At 41.6% G+C, this 15,579-nt stretch overlaps 1 protein-coding gene and 1 long non-coding RNA gene across 3 annotated transcripts in view; one reads left to right on the plus strand and one right to left on the minus strand.

Annotated features, from left to right (window-relative positions):
* Positions 1-2,378: 2,378 nt before the first annotated feature.
* The window catches only part of LOC111249932 (uncharacterized), a 390,414-nt gene continuing 377,213 nt past the window's right edge, over positions 2,379-15,579 (plus strand). Inside the window, exon 1 of the mRNA XM_086987780.1 lies at positions 2,379-3,805. The gene's annotated coding sequence lies outside the window, so the exon portion shown is untranslated. The remainder of the gene's footprint in view (positions 3,806-15,579) is intronic.
* LOC111249938 (uncharacterized) lies at positions 7,335-15,130 on the minus strand. 2 transcript variants are annotated; one of them, XR_015326911.1, is made up of 4 exons: positions 14,866-15,130; positions 11,087-11,329; positions 10,690-10,814; positions 7,335-8,316 (listed from the first exon to the last, which is right to left on the minus strand). It is a non-coding gene; the product is annotated as an uncharacterized LOC111249938 (long non-coding RNA). The 2 variants fall into 2 exon arrangements; XR_002673130.2 differs by having other exon boundaries at positions 11,087-11,340.

A 15,579-nucleotide genomic window follows, 5' to 3' on the forward strand; every position in this document is an offset into this window, starting at 1 on the left:
CGATAAAACTTAAGGAAAAGGCGGATGAACACCTTAGCAAGGACAGAGTTTAGAAAATTCGTCTCTCTTCGATTTCAAGAAGACCAGCGTTATCGACCCGCACAACTGTAAACCTGTAAAAGAACATAAACCATATGCCGTCAAATGCTTGTCCTGATCAGCGAAATGCCCAGATTGTATCTTCTGTTGGCAATCAAAGTCTCAGCCACTCTGAAGCGACCGGATTCCTGGCTCAATAACAAACGAATTTTCACCGTTATTCATTTTTTAATTTTTTTACGAATCTAGAGTAGGATATGCAAGACTCCTGGAATATAGTTTACCTGCATTTACACACGAGTTTATTCATTATAAAGAGGTAAAAGTCATCCACTGGATACTTCGGACAACAAATGACCCACCTGCTAAGGTACTACCACATGCAATTTTGCCCATCAACTATTTAGCATGATTTCCCTATCTCGAAAACGTTTGGATGACCAAGTTAGCTTAATTAAACGAAGATAATTGTCATTTCACATCGTCATGTCTTTCTAACGATATGCGCGGGATTTTTAAACGTAAGCACTGCATTTACAAATAAATAAATATTGACCCGATATTTTCTATTGCGAGGTTCAGTTAGTTAAAAAAATGTTAGGCCTATGAGAAAGTAATTTCAATTACTTTTTGACCTGTATATTCTCTATATTTTATAAGATTACTACAAAGGATACCGACCAGATAATTTTAAGATAATGCTCGACGCAAAAAGATATGGTTAAATTTCGGTCAGTCCTCTTCTCTAAAACGAACATATGTGGTGGCTACAATGTGATGTTGTTCACTCGACTGAAACTAGAGAGACTTCTCTTCTATGAGAAATATTGCGAAACGGTAAATGACGAACGTTACTTGAGTCAACTTGTCGTACTAACTGAAGAAGTCGGGGAGAAAAACCTCTGGACAGACCAGGGATGAAGCATAGTCGTCTTGTTTCATGGCAACGTCAGGCCCAACGTCACACTGCTGGTCCTTGAAACTCTAATGGGCCTTAGATGGGAAATTCTTCCGCATTCGGCTCGCAGCCCAGATTCTATTTTCTTGGAAACAAAATTTGCTTCCTTTGTTTACCACCAGGTCAGAACCATACAGGACAGTTCAGAAGTAGCGCCATTTAAAACAGAGGTAAGACTCCAGAAATAAGTGTCTACCATGAATGATCTCTTTTTATTCTTATGAATTCTCCTTTTTCCTGCTGTCTGGACGACAGAGCTAAGCTACGGAATGCTAGCGATGATGATGCCATTTTGTTTATTTAAACAACGTCTACCATAAACACTAATTTTCCAAATGATTAATGGAAGTGCTGCTGTTCTTCAAGTCATCATTGATCATCGACGCATTTGGGTTATGCTTTAGAATCACTGGCATTTTAACTCGATAGAAGGACTTGAGCAATGCCGACCCATTCATAATGACTTTGACGGAAGACAACTTTCGAAAACATACCCCCCCCCCCCCCCACGTAAGTTTGTGAAAAGATGATGGTTCGGGAGAATTGCTCGCGTTGAAACTTTAGTGGGTCTGTTACTGCGATCGGACGAATCTAAATAGATAGAACCCACTCGTTAAAAAGAAATCTATAATAACAATCGTATCTTCGATGTCAAGTAGCTGTAGACTCGCAAATGTTAGTCCAGCGGCTACTATTTATTTTGCACATTTCTTCTTAGGCTCGTCGTAGACACCCTTTTGGCCTTCTATACACTTCTTTTAAAAAATATTTTAAAAAATTTTTAATAATTTCACTCGTCAATGGTACGGTATTAAACAAGGCAACAGAGATTAACGGTGACGTAAGGAACGTAGTTGTCGTATTGAACAAATCTAAGACAAGGATTCTACATCAACTTGCCCCCTCCCCCACAAAGTAACGATTTACCATTCAAACTTGTTACCCAATTGCCATTGCGTTGTGACATGGCACGTATTACGACATGTTTTTGAAATATAGATCATGTTATGAAAAGTAGTTTATTTACGTATGATATGTTACGAACGTCGATAGTTGTAGCACAATTATGAGACCATCTACTTTCATTATGACTTTATCGGATACAGTAATTTACTTCGTAGCTCTCAAAGACTTTTCGAATATCTTCCCCATCATCTTCCAAAAACACACTTTGCATTTGACTGCTCGTAACATGACGCAGTTTTGAAGGGTTGTGCCGGTTTTCCTTGCGGGGTCCTTCGTAGTAGAAATAGTACCGGCAGTCACTTTGCTTGCATCCATACCCTTTCCTCCACTTTGGGCATCTGCCCTTTCCTGCTGCCCTTTCTACCACCTATCCGAAGTCGCAGACTGCGTGGCTGTGTTCGAGGAGCTTACCACGAGCACACGAGGCCCGCATTAATACTGGGACGGGACCACTTGCCGATCCGGTAGACCTCCATTAGCGATGTGGGCATCCTGATGAGTCTCAACTATATGATGAACTAAATGACGAAGCCTGCAACATGCTGCACTCGGTAACCTGCCAGTTGATAAAACGTATTGCGGCAGATAATCCTATTTAGTGATAAGCAGCTACTGCACGTAAAATTCTTCTGTTCGATATATGTTTTTCGATTAAAGTAGTTGAGTTAGATTCGTGTGCGGGTGTATGCTTTCACATTGTAGAAGTCAATCAAAAAGCCAGGCAACATCTCAACCGATCGATGTTACCGTGCTGGTAAGCATTATAGATGGGGAGACGGGACGGCCGATAAACATCGCGCTGCTTCCTTATTAACTGACCAAGTCTGGTCTGGCAAAGGCCTCGGATCAATTACTACAAATCGGAGGACCCTGACCCGTACGTTTTCGCCCGCTCTTCCCTTCTAGACAAACCAGCTGAAGTGGTAAAACGTGGCCGCCTAGTAAACAGCTTGCGCCTTTACAACACGATAACATCTACGCGATACCCACACAGCTGTTACACTCTGCGAATTAGCTGTTGACGTCTGGACGTTCGGTCATCTTGCCTCCGCGTTGAAACGAGTTTTCTATTACTGGCTGGGGTACTAGCGAGAGCAGATTACGCATACAAGCTTGGAAGACAACAAGTTCCCCCGATGTTATAAGATCATCGGTTTCGGCAGTCTGAAGCTTCAGTCGTTTGCTATTCGCGGCAGCGGATTAATCGGAACTAATAATTCTGTGTCTAGCGGAAGTTGATTACTGAAGTGTGCGTTTTTATAGAAGACATAGTGCAAGATATGTGAAGTACGGACCCATAATTTCGGGGACTATCCTATGGTGATAAACTGCCGTGTGCAAGGAGTTAGGCAGTAGCCATATGTGGGCATGCGTCAGTACGTACAAATACGACAGTAACTATCATTGGTTTTACTTATAGCTACGAGGTAAAATTTCAAGTGTAGACGTCAGAAAGGAAGGAATTCGATAGTAAGTGGGAAATCAGAGAATGGCTATGGTATAGCTATTTGTGGTCGTGCTTAGATTCTCCATGTGGTTGAATGGAATTAATAGCCTACATACGACAGGCTCGTTGGTGTTGACACTTTTGCATGTGGACTATGGTGTTTAATTAAATGAGCAGACGTTTTGGTTTCTGTGTACGTAAATAGGAGGAACACTGCTATCGATGTAAACGTGGTTCCTCTACCTGAAACGGTGTTCGATCGACTCAATGCGCCTGTGACGCGTAGTCAGTACTGCATGCTGTAAAGGACATAGACTCATGTACGATTTGCATACTTCCATTCTGAGCAGCTGTCGGAAACGGCTAAACAAGCAGCGACAACCTGGTTAACCAATGTACGTAAAAACTAGTCGTCTTTCCATGATTGAAGTTAGCCTGATTTTATCTATATATCTATATAAGTGTAAGTAGAATATCGTGCGATTTATGAACAGCCGCCATACTACAGTGTTATTTGTTTATGTTAGACTGTGTTTATGATACATCGACACGGAACGACGGAACATCCCTTGAGCAGTCGAAAAGCCTTAATGCATTTCAACTAAATTACTCCAGCAAATTCAGCGAATTTGTACCGTTACCGATTATCTGAACGCGTCTAACTAATCGGATGCACGCAAAATATAGGTTATAACATGCATGAGTAACTTTTTTTTTTGAAACTTTTGTCCCTAGCGCTTTGTAGCTACCTAGTTTCATTTCTAAGGACGAGAGCGCTCCGTACCTACATCATACCCAGGGCGTTCCTTCGCCCCTATGCCTAGCTAGGGACCATCACACAATCCTGACATCACATTAAAATCACTTGTGGCAATAATGATTATCTGGTCTGAACGAATTTCGAAATACGCCTCATCAAAGATGCGGGCTATTCCATCCTAGTTGTATTTGGGATACTGACAAACGCGTCAATTTGTTTGATATTTACGAATAATATTAACTGTTTTATTGTGAATAAAAAATTAATGATACCTTATCAAGTTATTATTACTATAAGGCATATGCTTGTTTTTAGTTTTGTTTCCATATAGTTCTGGAAGTAAGGTCGGTGTCCGCACGTCGCGTACCTGCCGGAGGAATGGATGCCCTGAGTCGCAAGTGGGCCAGCTGTGTGGGGTTAATTGCTTACTTAAGGTCTGCTGGATACGCGGTCTATAGCATGTGGGAAAAGCTATCGACGCTTGTTCTATATCAAAATTTAAATAAAACTAGAGAGCCACTATATTTTCGAATTTACTCATCGATACTCGTAACCTACTCGAGTGATTCTCTAATTTCACATCCGAATTATTTACTCTTCTTGTATAGTGTTATTAATCCAACCAACTAAAACTCATTTACTTAATCGTTCTTTCGTATACATCCAGGACATGCACCAAGATTAAATAACGATAGCAGACCGAAAACAGGCCTAAGCCTAAAATTTGCTAGATTATCTTCTAATTTCTTACTTCTGTTTATTTTATGTTACTCTAAATCAGCTCATTTAGCAACGTCCCATCCCTGAAATGACCGAAAACTATCAGTTGTAAGCCAAAGCCATAAAAAATACTACAGGCACTTAAGCCTGTAAGAGCGCGTGTTGTTCCATGTATGCGTCGATGCGCCGGAAAACCGACGTACAAATCGCGGCACCGGCCGCAAAAATCTGCTTTGAACATCACCGTCTCGATGATTACTATACAAAGGTTTAAGACGATCCCCGGAGCGGTCTCTACTTTTATAGGAGATCATCCGCAGCAGTCGCTGTTGCTGCTTTCTTTTGTTCTCAATTACTGAAGCCTCATTCTTCCATTAATTTAAAGCAGCGTTCCTAACACGGTTTTATGTGCACGGACTATTACGTGGATACACAGTAACCTGAGATGGCTATGCTGAATAGTGCATTGCCCATGAACCAGTTATTGCATTTGTTCACTCCGAACTTCCGACCTTCCCCGTATATCTCTTCCTCGTTTGACCAGGATCATGTCGTGTCTGCTCTGCTCCAGTCATCAGCTGCACCAAGGGGTTCTGAGGACGGTTCAGACCAGCGAATGTTTATCTGGAATGCCCCGATGCAGGGAAGACACACTGGTGGCGAATACGGGGCGTCCGCGGGGGGCGTATGGCCAGTCGGGGAAATGGCATGGGGCAGAAATCACTAGAATATATGTCGCTGTATAGCCGCCTACTGGAGAGTGGTATTACACGTGCATTGGTGCACGACTCTAACCATCAGCTAACAGGCCGCCAAGCACGGTCGTCGTGCAGTTAAACGTAAAAACATGCACATTGTAGGGATTCTACCGGCAGGACCACGATAACCGCTATTGCTGGGATGACTTGCCGTTCTCAAGGCGCGCGAAAGACGCCCAGAGGTGTGTGGGATGCTGCAGCTATGAGGCATTGCGATATCGCGAACAGAGGCAACATGGACGTTGTCTACGCGATTTAGTACGTGGGAGGAAGATTGAGGAAAGACCGGTTTGTTGCCGCGTCCAAAGCCTTAGGGACCCCATACACCAGAAAGGCAGAAGCAAAAGCCTGCTTTTCTCGTCAAAGACTATCAGCGGTGGCGTTGTTAAAACCTAAAAGTACTCTAGTGGTCTTGTTGGATAAGTACGCTAGGTGGCGTACTTTCTTTCTGTTTAATCTAGGAGAATAGTTTAGTGCATTAGATTTATCGGGGCAGATGAATCCTGCCAGACAAGGCAGTGTATCTCGAACTTAAGTGGGCAAGGGTGAAACTGTAGAACCCGGACTAGGCCAATGTTGTTTTTACAACTCTTTACCTGATAAAAAAGAACTTAAGCCGTGGCGAACAGTTTGGCTTGCTTTTACTTGAAAATCGCCCGGTGAGAATTCGTTACAAGTATACGTAAGTATTGGTAAATGTTTTCCTGCTTTAATAAACCTGCAGTAACTATGAGTTGAAAAAGACTTCATTACACGTTTCGACAAACCTGTAACTCTGAATTTCAACGTTTGCTGAACGACCAGTATGCGACAGGCTCTTTGAACATCAGCCTTCACACACCACTGCACAAAACTGATCCGGCATTGCCAACGTAAACATCACTTCAAGCGCATCGTGCCCTTACTTGCCCACAGAACGTAGGAAATCGACTTGATGTTCTATAGCGGATTGGCACACGTGAACACGCATCGGTTAGTATTAAACAGATTGGACCTGCATGGTCAGCAAAGTGGCAATTTAGATGGCCATTTTATTGAGTTCAAAACAGTCCAATGCAAGACACATGGCCTAGGACTGACTAAAACCAAGTAGAAAACTGTCAAGTTAAAGAAACAAACCACTAGTTACCTTGCGATGCGCAACGAAGCGTCAGTAGTGATGAAAAAGTGGCCAGGGAACGACGTAAATAGTCAGCAAAACTCAAAATTCTTACGTTAAGAGCGAAACAATGTATTTTCTCATAAATTCTATACGAAGCAAGGTCGCAGGCATCAAGCTCTGTGGCGATACGCACTTTTTTCGGATGAATTAGGAAAATTTGAAAGTCACGATGTTATTTTGGCCGGTATTATGTCTTAGGAGCACGGAACATAATTTAGACGAAGCGCCTTATTGACCTATTGAACCTAAACTGTCTCCTTAATTATTGATATGCAATTTATATAGGTTATACTCTTTAAATACCCTAAACTGGTTTTATCATTGCGAAAGACGGGTGGAACGTTCAGTCATTCTGTTTTTCATTTTAGAAGCTTGACTCACCTATGTTAGTTATAGTGTGCGATTTCTATCTAAAAATCAGTCATCGCTAACCAATACCTATACTAGCTTGAGTTCATGGCACACTTATAAAAAGCTGATGGTCTGTTTGTAACGATCAAATACACTGTGCAGGATGCACCATCTGCATATATTATTATTTATTTAGTTCGATATCTCTCGTCTTCCATATAATAAATTAACTGGTTATTTTGATGCGGTTTTTACAAGGTCTTGACTGCATAGTGTCGCTGTACCTGCACACCCGTATCACTTAGCATAATCAAAATTTTTAGCGTTTTGTACGGCCGCTATGGTGACCAATCACTATACGCCCAATACTACGCTAAATACGCCCACTGAAACATGAGTGTACATGATGGTCCTTCTTGTACACGTGCCTATACACACAGTTTTAAGTTCTATAATATAACAACAATATAAATAGAACATACACGTATTTTTGCGCGCGGCAGCACGGTTAACATTAGGACGCCATACGCGGACCTTGTCTCCCTTTTTATAAAGGTTATATTGTTTTGCACAGTTTTGTCAGTCGGGTTACGCGAACACCCACTTTCTCTATCTCTCCATATATATATCCTTCATGATGGGTTGCACCAGCCAATATTTGTTTCACGAAATCTCTCGATCAGTTAAGTTCGTTGGCACACATTAGCTATGGCCCTAGCCAGGGAGCAAAGTCGGTACCCGCTTTCGTGTTACTTTGTAATCGTGGTGCACCTTGTACTCCTGATTACCCACGACGATGACTTTGACGACAACGGTAACCGACCGTCAGCATTTTTCGTCTACGTACATCCGCTTACATTGTACTTATCTCGCTCTTACGTCTAATTGTGGTGGTGTCTCTGCTGTTGTTGCTACCAAGGCGTGTCGTCATCGCTCATAGGGAATCGCTGCGCAATGAGGCTGACGCCCAGGGGCAAACTACGAGAGGGGCTATCAGCGAGAGAGCGAAGTGATGAGTAAGCAACTAACTGCCGTGACGTCTCATGACATGAAATGGCGTTGGTCTCTGGCCGAGCATGTCCCAGTTTTTCTTATGGCAAGTATGTCAAACGGATGCAGTATACTTTGGTAATTAGTTTCATGGCACCAGTGTCCCTACAATGGCAGAAAAGGGTATGTTATCGTGCATTCTTTGTAACATGTCTTACCACAGTCGCGCACAGTAAAGCGTACAACAGTGTTCGTGTAAATTAATTAATAACGGATAACCTTCAGCAGCAAGCAAGGGACATGATCGGTGCGAGCGCCTATGGATGGGTTTTCCGGCCGCCTGTATTTTGCATAGAGGCTGGAAAGGGACAGGGGAGGGGGGGGGGAGAGGGAGCGTGAAATAGGGTTCACTAGGCTGCGATGCGTGCTAGGTTGGGCAGGTTGGGAATACTGACGAGGAGAATTCGAAGCACTACGGTCACTATTGGACATAGGTAGTGAGTGGACGGAACAGCACTTGCTTCTAACCGTTAATATTGTCCAGCCGTTAAGGGTTATCCAGTAAGGGAGACAATGACACAAGATGGACTTCCTTCGTGTACGCTACATAACATCAGTAACGATCTGTGGGCGGTGCGTTTTCTACTCAGAAAGTATTTGTGGAGAAGCAAAAAAACTCTTTGAAAAGAACCTCCAAAGAGTAGCGAGCTAAAGAATCAGCTTAATTTACCTCTATTATTGCTCGTCTTTTTTGTGGCCTTTCCTTCCGCTATCGTTAACATTCCACGTAGAAATACCCGTATCGCTAGTATGGCTAATAGAAGTACCCCCGCATCAGTACTACCTGCTGATACTCACATTGGGTCGCTAATGAATCGCATACAGTTGTACATTGTGTCGTTCAAGACCCGCTTAGCGTCCGGAGACCGTGCCGTAAGCCTATGTGTAACCGGTTGGTTATCTACTGTGGGAACCTGCTACCTCGGCTTCGCTTATTGGCCTCATATTATGCTCGTTACTTGTATTTACAATCTGAGGAGGGGGGGGGGGGTACTCGCTTGGACATTGTATGCCGTCAAACGAGATATCATTCAACCGTTTATACTCGAGTGATGAAATATAGAAACACATTTTTTTTGGTAAAACGTTCATGCAAAAAAAATTATATATATATATATATATACTTCTACTACACTTCTGATTGAAATACGGCAATATGACGGCATAAATTAAGCGTAAGAATATGCATGTTTCATTGTTAAACTGATAATTTTTGGGACCTGCGAGTGAAAGAAAGGGCCAGGCGTATATGCGTGCGTATATATATATATATATATGTATATATATATAGCACCATATCGAGTTGTCCATATTTGCTGAGCTAATGCGGCAACGTAGATATATATAAAGTATTATTAGATTATCTATGTTATAAAAAGTATTCTAATGTTATTTCTTCAATCGAAGTTCTTTTATAATTGAGGTTCCAATCGCCAGCCCAAAAACTGACGACCAAAATGCGTTAAACAGCGACTATGTATTTGACGATCTTAGGTCTCGTGCTTTCGCCTATGAACCACGATATTATATGATACACGATATGAACACGGCCTAACTCGCGGTAGGTTTTGCCGGCTGGTTATCCTTAAGGAAAAGTCAATGGAGTCACAAAAGGACGCCAAGTTCTCCATCATATGAAAATTTAATTACAGTGACAAGTGAACTTAATAATTGTTAGTGACGGAACACAGCGACCATTACAGAGACTATAACTACAGCAATAATCGTTAGCCTTCTCATCTATTCTATTACATATAAAACTATATTGTATCTTGATGCGCCTTAACCGCATACATATATATACACGTATATACATGGCATGCACAGCACGTTTCCGTGCAACTATTCTCGTGCTTATCGCAATTAACTGATACAATTATCATCATACTTCAAAATTTCCCTTTAATTGTATTGATCTGAAAATAGTTCGTTCCTCTAAGCTCTGACTGGATATACACCGATGAATTTTGTGTCTTTCTTAGTATTCTTTGCTATCGGTCGAGCTCCTCTTAAAAAAAAAAGTTTACTTATACGGGCTTAAGCAAACTACCTTCTGATTTTCTGTTTTTACGCCCCCCGTAGTAGAAAAGGTGAACGCCCCATTGGGCGTTCACCTTTTCTACTACGTCACTGCTTCCAGTTTTCAAGATAGTTTTTATGATATTTTCGCACTTTCGTTTTGCACGCACCCCGGACCCTTTGGGTATTTTGGATAGTTTCAAATTCGCTTGGCAGAAGCGGACTCACAGTGCCAACTTATCAATAAATGATCAACTATATTTTATCATTAAACTAAGCCATACCACCATATTGTGTGCTTTAAAGCTGGCGTCCATTAGACAGAAAATACGTCCGTATGCAATAAAGCGGCCTGGCAAGGATAACTAGCCGTTACAAATTAACATCGATCATTTTTGCTCACAACCTCAAACAACAGTTCCTCCCTAACCGTTCATCAACGACAGTATCAACTCCTACCTTTATTTTTATCGCGTCGATTCAGTAGCGACTACTTTACTTCGTGTACTCATATTGATGAAGGTCCGCGCCGATTACGTCTATCGGCGTAAGTTCCCGTTGCAGCGTTTGGGATTTTTGGCCTTCTGTAATTGATAATGATAGTTCGAGCAGATCTTGATAGAGTAGCCTTTGCTATTCCGTTGCCCAATTACGAGGCCCAACTACAGAATTTTAACCAGCTGTTCTATTCAAGTTATGGCTTGTACGCAATAATAACATTTTAATCTGATTTGAGTGGACGATTTTTTTTTTTAGTGATATATGATTGCGGTTATCACCAAATGGCGTTCTCTTGTATCTAATCTGTAAAATACAGATTATAGTCAAGCTTAAAATGCAATAATTCAGAAATTACCGGTTAACTTCGACCAGGCGATCAAAGCCTATTTGTGTTAAAATGTTCACGCCGGCTTTCGTGTCCCATTTTGTTTCTCGGTTTGCCTCTTCACGCGTTAGAAGTAAGGCGGACACATGTGTGCTTTATGCCCGTTTATAGCAAAGCATTACATTACAAATGGACACGATGAGATCTCTCGTCCCATAGGCAGAGCGCCTAAATCCAATATGCCCACGACGTACATCCTCACCAAGATTCACACTTGAAAAGAACTTTACAATAGCATCAGTCGTGACTTATATACGGGAAAAGGGAAGGGATAATCATGGACGTCGGACAAATGCAAGCTAGTTAAAGTTTAGGGTTTAGCGTTAAATCAATTTGTCTAGGCTTACCGGCCAATCGGTAAGAAATAATCCATGACTTCGTATCCAGTACGTAAGACATGTTCAACTTATTCCAGCAAACGAGCAAACAATATTTCATTAATGCGCTCTTTTTATGTCGCTTAGATTGGCCTAATCCATTTGTGTGCCACACAGCGTCAATATATTATATCCTACATTCGTTGTTAGCTTTTTCTGTCGGACGAAGACACAATTACGAATCGATAGTAAGTGTATTTTCTTGTTTACAACTTGGGATGCTTGGTCAAAAAAGTTGGCGCGTGACAACGTAGCACTCGAAACCGCCTCATCTAGAAGTCGGTAGACTTCGGAAAACAGATACTCTAATATGGACGCCGCCTGAGCTGCAGTCCAGTGTCAGAGCTCTCGGGCTGGCGCTGTCGCTGTCAACCCCATCATTACGTGGTCTCTGTAAGAACTGTCATTTATATTCCATGCTACGGACGCCCCTTCATTTGGTCGAGACCTTCTCTTTGAAAGCGAATGGGGGAAGTAGGTCGATTTGCCGAACGATTACTTCAGAGTAGCCAAAAGGACTCACCAAATTCACAGCTACTTTGCGATATGTCTGTTGTGTAGATCAGTCCATACTGGTCAGTTAACAAGCTGCTCTGTTGTAGTATTGCTAATGTTTTGCTCAGTCTTTTAGGTCTCAATGAATTGTTTGCTTAAGACGATGCAACCACGGCGGTCGCTGTGTACGTTCTGACCTAATCCCAGACATTACATTGACTTTTAGCTACTGACTGTTTATACGAAATAGACAAAAAGTTCAATAATAACGTAACAACAGCTTTCTAATACAACTTTATGTCGAATCAATTAAACTTAGCTCGCATTAGAAGTGAACGATTGTTAAGGGAATATTGATCTGTGGTTCAGAGCCACATGACGCAGTCCATCTTCATTTGGCCAACGCCTGGGACTCGGTCATCAAATGAAAAAAAAAACAAAATGAAAGCCACGTGGACAGACTTTGATAAAATCTGTTGTGGGAAGTTGATCTTGCCAGACAAGTGGAATTGCCAAAAACTTTGGACTTGAATGATTTCCACCCGTCTTCTCTTTGAGCGTGTTTCGAGTGCAGGAAACTTCATGCATATAGATAAACATAACGTTGGAAGTACACAATCCCACAGCCGATGGTAGACAAACAAATTCAAGCTTTTCTTAAAACCAGCCAAGAGTTTAAGTAAACAGTTGCATTTGTAACTTGTGTTGCGCACAATACAAACTTACTGTAGACTAGATTTCCGTTAGTAGTTTGTTTTAGAAAAACTACTACTAGTAAGTTACATGCGGTTCCAGCATGTCCAGCTTCGTTTCGATTTCGAAGCAGTTGTCTCACAAGTTCGAAGTTATGCGTTCTGCGATGTGGCCAGTGACAACCGGAAGCCGAATTAACTAAGCTTCACTCCATTATCTAACACACGCGTCCCCACCAGCTTGAATATCCATGCCATCTAATACTACGATAAACAGTGGAGATCTCTCAGTATTGTATAATCGTATAGTATGTGCGGCTGCAAAGAGAATAGGCGTCAACATAGTTCAAGGCATTAGCGTTCATGAGGTCCGCATGGTATAATAGTAGTACCTGCTCCTTGCGCCCAGTGATGTCAGACCAATATTGGCGAGGCGCAGGAATAGCGTGACTGGATAAAATCTATCAGCCAATCCAAAAAGAATCTCAACAAATCTTCTCTTTTTTGTGTCTCGATGCGTACATTACTGGTGAACGACGGGTCTGGGTCATCTTTAAAACGACAGTCGTAGCTCTGTCCACGGAAGCTCCCGGGCCTAACGATAGTGATTCGTAGAACTCTGTACCTGTTTGCTGCTAATGCTACTTTCGTGTTTTTTTTTTTAAAATACAACAAATAGGGCTGGATTGAATGCGGACCAAAATGCAGAGGCAGATGGGGATAAAAGGAGAAGATTACTTAATTCGTTTGTTTGTTCGAACTAAACGGTGGTCGGTTTCCCCACTGCTTGATTCGCAATGGCAGTAGGAACATTCCTTGATGTACACATAAATTAGAATGTAATTTATATTTACGTATTTTTTACGTTATATATATATATATATATATATACTTTTTTTTTTCTGTAACGTAAGGAACATTACTTAGTTCGCAGCTGAGGAATGCTTGTATCTTCCAGCTACTCTAATAGTATCGTGTCTATTTTTCACACTATCAATATAGGTAATATAGAATTTCTGAAATTTTGATAGTTATACGTATCAGTCGGAAATGGGTCTGAGTATTAATTTGTCCATGTCCCTGATAATTAAGTCCATTTCAGGACCTACGCATTTAGCCTTCATGTACTCTTTGTAGCGCGTGAATGTAAAAAAATGGGGGGATCTTGGCAGAATATTTTAATATAAATATATTCACATATGTACTCTTCAGTAAGAATGCGAATGGAAAATATGCGATGTTAGATAGGGAATTTTCCCAGAAAACCATCGCTCGTAGATATTTCAATTCAATTAAACTTAATTAATTTCATTTGTAAGCCTTTTTTAATATAGATTTTTTATATTAATTTTAGTTTGAAATTCTCAAGTTAAAATGTCTATGTCATGATTTTGTACCTATGGTAAAAACAAATACACATGGCTTAATTGTACACGGCGCAAGAAAAGGCTCATTCTTTTCCTTTTTCAAATATCAGCTATCGACTTATCTAAAAGACCTGCCACTCAAACGTGTCGTGGCAGACTTCCTTCAATTTAGCTTCTGAAAGCCCTCATACGGATGCTAAGAAATCTTGGCATGTACATCGTCAGACGAAAAATACATTAACTTCTGCTCATTTCGTTCGCGATGGTATCGTATATATAGTACATACTCCTGTTCTACTGTCTGGCCATTAAAAGTTCTTGTAAAACTGCACATGTGTTTAGGATGGCCTGATCCCATCTGTTCATTGGTGATCGGTTTCAAACCAGTTACCTTTTGATAATACGTTACATAGCAGGTCAGGAGTGAATTTTGAAATCTACATCGTCGAATGCCGCTAAATTGTATCACGATTAATGCGTCAGGCACGCCTTGTATTTTGTGATTGTTACAGAGAACGAACACAGAAACAGACGTGCGAAAATTAAGAATGATTACGGCTGCTTTTGTACGGTTTATCATAATATAACTGAATATGTCGCGTCATTTTTTATGTCAACTCATACTATGTTAAAGGCATCTGTTTAAGATCGAATAGACAATGTAATATATGTAAAAATACCGTACTCTACCAATCTACCTTACTTCAAGCGTACTAACTTAAGCAACACTCATTAAATTTGAATCCTCTTTTCGTTTCTCCTCTCCCTATACTTCATATGTTCATTCCTCCTTGCCACATATCATGAACACCACTTACTGAATGTCTTTCTTCAAAAGGCTAATATAGCGTTCCGCGCCGTCTGCTGCCAAGTTTCTTCCGGTCTCTTGATCCCCGCGCCAGACGAATTTTAGAGAAAGATTTCTGCTAGCAGACGCTAGCACAACAACCGCAATAACAGCAAGAACAGACTGCGGTAAGAAATAGAGCTAGCAGTACAAACAAGAGATGTAAAGGGCAGGCGCCACTCTGTTCACTCAGTCACGGCTTAGTACTTTTTTACGCAGTCGTTTGTAGTATCATTGTCGTCTGGCAACGACGACAGGCTTTCATCTAACGGAACCTTTGGCAAAATCCCGACGTTCTTCCAGTTGAGTTGGTACTGCCCGACCACCGGCAGGCACTCGGTTAACTCGATTACAGTTCGACTTCTGCCGCTCTAAGAGACGCAAACCCTAAACCAAAACTATTACGAAGTTAACGGCCGCAGCATCCGGGCAGGCTGAGGAATGCTGCTTGCCTACGACAAACCGGTCAGAATTATGTAGCTGCAGACGGCCAATTGGCTGGCTGTGTGCTCGTCGAACATCGATAAGGGGATGTTTTCAAAAAGAGAAGCAGTGAGGCAGGGGGGTACGTACTCTTTTGTCGTCTGTTGGCTGTGTGAAGTACACAAAATCAGGGATAAACAAGGGCGGAACCAATGGGCGGATGAAACAGACTTTCGAAATAAGCGAGAGCCCCGGTGTGCCT

This window comes from Varroa destructor, unplaced genomic scaffold (genome assembly GCF_002443255.2).
Source record: "Varroa destructor unplaced genomic scaffold, Vdes_3.0 BEIS01000004.1, whole genome shotgun sequence".
NCBI classification, from domain to species: Eukaryota; Metazoa; Arthropoda; class Arachnida; order Mesostigmata; family Varroidae; genus Varroa; species Varroa destructor.